Below are 4,621 nucleotides of genomic sequence, written 5' to 3'. Positions count from 1 at the left end.
GAAAACTGCATTTTGGCACAGTTATACCTATAACACACAATACACACAACATGGCTTACATAGGCTACACCGGCATTAGGCTACTACATCACCTCTGAGCTAACATGGTTGTAACAAGTTCAATTCTATTCATACCATAATCACACAAACATGAAATGGCAATGGCAGTCTACACCAGATATGTATTGTGTATGTATGTTTTTCACATTTTGCAAACACCTGCCAATGTAAAACGGCAAAAGTAAATAATAAAATGTTTGGAAAATGGTAGGAAATAATGTTAAGTAGGCTATAAATGGTTTAAACCTCCAAAATGTACCATTTTGCTTACACAGGGTAAGTGGGCAGAACTGGGCACATCTGGACACTGGCTATCATTATCACACTTAAATCTATCAACTTCTTGTTTTTGCCCCAGAATGAGATACAGGTGTTGTAGCAATTTGTAGAAATATTACACATTAATTAATGTTTAAGCATGTTGTAATCATATAGGCTACTTCACTTTTGTATGTAGGCCTATGTATATTTTATTTTTTAACATTTTGGAAATAAATAGACGATTTAATACCGCCCATTCTTCCTTGGTACCCACCTAACCTGTTGCCTTACAATGCCTTACAGTATATTTTATTTCTCTCCATTTTCCAAAACATAGCATATATCTGTTTCTCATGTGCCCCCTCTCTGGTTAGCCAACACCAGTTTAACCAGTAAGACTCCCTAAATCGGGAGATAAGCGACCGTCAGGTCGCATACGCAAAATTTAGAAGGCAGTGGTAGCCATTCAGGAGGGAATATGGGAAATGGGACAGATCCATGTTGATGACATGACTTTAGAGATACTGTGTATCGCTTTGCGTTATTTTAGGGCAAAATCTGTAGGAGCAGTGTCCAAAAAATGTGTTTTAAAAAATTCGGCCACATGGTGGTGCTAGATGGTACAGATGCATTTTGATGGCATGAGTGTATACATACTGTGTACCGCTTTGAGTGATTTTAGGGCAAAATTTGTAGGAGCAGTGTCCAAAAAAGTTTGACAAAAAAATTGCCTGATGGTGGCACTATATGCGACAGATCCATGTTGATGACATGAGTGTAGACCTACTGTGTACCGATTTGTGTGATTTTAGGGCAAAATTTGTGGGACCAAAAATGTGTTTTGCAAGAAGCGGCCTCATGGTGGCGCTAGAAGGGGGCCATGTGAGAATTGAGGGGTGGAGGTTGTGGTTTGGAAGTCAAGGAGTGTGTGTGCAAAGTTAGTTGGATAGGGGCAACGGTGGCGGAGATATGAGTAGGGCAAAAGTGTGACGTGGCGTGACGTGGCGGACAGACTGACAGATGGACAGACATACGGACAGCCGGTGGAGGTTTTGATAGTAACTGCGACCTGACGGTCGCAATATATTGGCATACAGTAATAACCATTAGGTTTTAGAAACAAAATCAACACATGCTATTTCACATACCAGCCAGTCTGCATGGGGTCGCTTAAGTTGGCAGACGAGATAGGCTAATGTAGTGCTCCCAGCCCCAGAAATACCATCCCATGGCTTATTTTCTGCTTGCTTGCCTGCTTTTTCACCTTGTTGTTTAGGCTATCATGGATTCATGTCTAATCTGTTTGTACACAATCTTCTGTCACACGTGTTTTTTTTAAGACATAAATAATGTTCTGAGCCGAGTAGCCTACTGTCACATGCTCGCTCGCAGGCAACTTGTGGACTGAACCTACAGCCGATGGTGTAGGAGGGCGGAGACTGTGTCTTACAACACTGAGTTAATGTACTAAAGTATTTGTCCTGTATTTTACGGGACAGTTGGCAACCCTCTTTGGCTCTTTGTATAAACACTGGGAGAGACTATTGTTGATCAATGGTTGGAGTAAATGTTTATTTTATGTGTTGTCTTATTTTTTGTTAAAACAGGCAAATTTTACAGAAAAAAAAAACTATGGGAACACTGCAGGAGGGTAAATAGCTAAACGAAAACATTATATTGCAAAATAGAATGACGATCACCATAATGTAACAAATGCTACCGTTTACATAGGATGTCATACTGTCACTAACTTACCTACAGTATCTAGCTGCTTATCCTACGCAGCTTTGATAGTTAACATAATATTAACTCAGTGTTTTCATCGTAAAAGTAACTAGATCGCAAATTGACATGAACTTTAAGTTATAACTAAGTATGAAACGTACTGTATACGTTTATTCCATAGTTTAATCGCTGTCTTGTTTTTGTGGAATCTGTGGAAACTGCAACTTTGGACCAACGACCGGTGATTCCAGTCAGGAACAAAGCATTGCACCAAAGTTGGCAAACTAAACTGCTCCCCGGGACTTGCGCTCCTTCAACAGGCATCTTCTGCAGAAAATCATAGCCCTGGCTTTCGCAATGGTTTATGGGATACGTAGAGTCCGCAATTCTGACAAAAAATATGTACACAGTGTTGCACCCTGCCCTTTTTTACTGTCTCAAGTAGGGTTGCCACCCGTTCCGTATAATACGGAATCGTTCCGTATTGGACAATTAAAAGATGCGTTCCGTATTGAACCAATACGGAACGCGGTTTGTTCCGTATTTAACCAAATGCCCCATAAAGGTCTGTCACACAAACCTCAACACAGAATTTAACAATAATGAATGAAATAAAACACAGGAAAAGACAGCAAAAGGAGGGAGAGGCACGAAGGACCTTCTGTGAGGCGGCTCGCAGTCGCTGCGGCTGTGGTGCGTTCTACGCTCTGCCTATTGTGGGGGAAGTGTACATGTAATTTTTGGTTTTCATTTTAAATTTGTGTTAAAGTTTATTTTTCACTTCCAATTTGTAGATTATGATCTATAGAACAATTTTGGTTCGAGTGTCAAGACAGTAGATTGTAGACAGTAGACACTTTATAAAATAGGCTATGCTCAGGTTTAGGCTAGTGAAGCCTATTTAGCCTAAAGTAAAAATGTTCAATGTTCATTGCTAATAGAGCACTTTAAACTAGGCTATGCTCAGGTTCAGGCTAGTGAAGCCTATTCAGCCTAAAGTAAAAAATGTTTAATCTTCGTTGCTAATAAAGCACTTTAAACTTTAAGTATATGACTTAATGGTTTCTTGACTACCTTCTCTTTACTGACCACCAAGTGACCCAAGAGCCAGGTTCAAATCATTCAGACATTGCTTTATTTCATACAAAATTAACTTATTCATATTTTAGAAACAATTGGCCACTTCAAACTGCAAAACAATATAGGTTATACCATGTTGTGTGTTATAGTTATAACTATTCTATGCATTTCATGGGTTTGGGACTGCATTTTTTCGCCGGCCGGCGGCTGTGCCACACGCACGGAACGCACGCACCGCGTGCCCGGAAGAGGTGTTCCTTATTTCAATTTCTGAAAGGTGGCAACCCTAGTCTCAAGTTTCAGGTATAGGGCCACACATTCAGTACATTATCGAAAATGTACTATGAAAACCTGCAGCTCATGGACATCAGTCAGTCACGCCTCATGTCACGCTCCATATATGGCCGTCTTTGTCCCTTTTATGACCATATATGGAGATCCCTGATGTCATCAATATTAAGCCTATGTCATCTCCATATACAGTATGGAGATCCCTGATGTCATCAGTATTAAGCCCATATCTGGACATATTGTGTCAGTCTCATGTGATCTGTCCCTTTTATGCCCATATATGGAGATCCCTGATGTTACCAGAGCCCATATCTGGTATTAACAAAACAATTAGACCGGTATCCATTGGGATGATGCAAGTTGGGATTATTTTCTCTTTTTTTGTCAGGAATGTGATACCCATTGTACCCATTGTCAGAGCTCTCTGTATCTGTCTGTTGCCTGTGTCCTTTTTATGCCAAATGCCTGATGAAGAACAATATATAGCCATATGGGCATACATATATGGGCATATGGGGTGGATAGGTAGTTCTGGGCAACATGATCTCCATATACAGTATACCTATATATGGGCATAGCAAATTGATCAGATTCTGGACAACCTCATATCCGACCGACTTGGAACCAGACATCATACTCCTCGGTGACGTGGTTCTCCAGATACATGAACTACAGATGGACGCGTTCAGTGATTTTGTGAATTTATAGTTCATACAGTTTATATCATCATAATATATTGGAATATAATCTGAAAATAGAAAAAGAAAGTTGTTAATTCAAACATCAGTATATGTTGAGGTCATGTCATCCTCACCAACATGCAACGTGACAGTAAAGCCTGTCACACGTCAGTTTGTTTTCGGGGCTCATCATGGGCTGCATGGCCTTCTTGGCAACTAAAACAAAAAAAAAGGCTGGGTTTTGGGAGGAAATGTAATCATGCGGATCCAGGGTTCCTCCATTGTATACATGGGCAACTGGCGGCCCAGGGCCAAATGCGGCCCCCACCTTCACGTAATGCGGCCCGCAGGTTAATATCGGAGTACTGATATATTATTGATTTCAGCTGTGTTACAATTCCAAACATGACCTGCTTTAATTACTTCAGTCTATATTAGCTTAATGACTAGTCTTTTTTATGTATTTGTATTTAAGTTCATAAAGTTAACATAAGAACCAATGCATTTGAAATCAAATAAAATGT

The sequence above is a fragment of the Nannobrachium achirus genome, assembly GCF_963921795.1.
Source record: "Nannobrachium achirus genome assembly, chromosome: 18".
NCBI classification, from domain to species: domain Eukaryota; kingdom Metazoa; phylum Chordata; class Actinopteri; order Myctophiformes; family Myctophidae; genus Nannobrachium; species Nannobrachium achirus.
The sequence above is the reverse complement of the archived record's forward strand: the minus strand, read 5'-3'. Positions refer to the sequence as shown.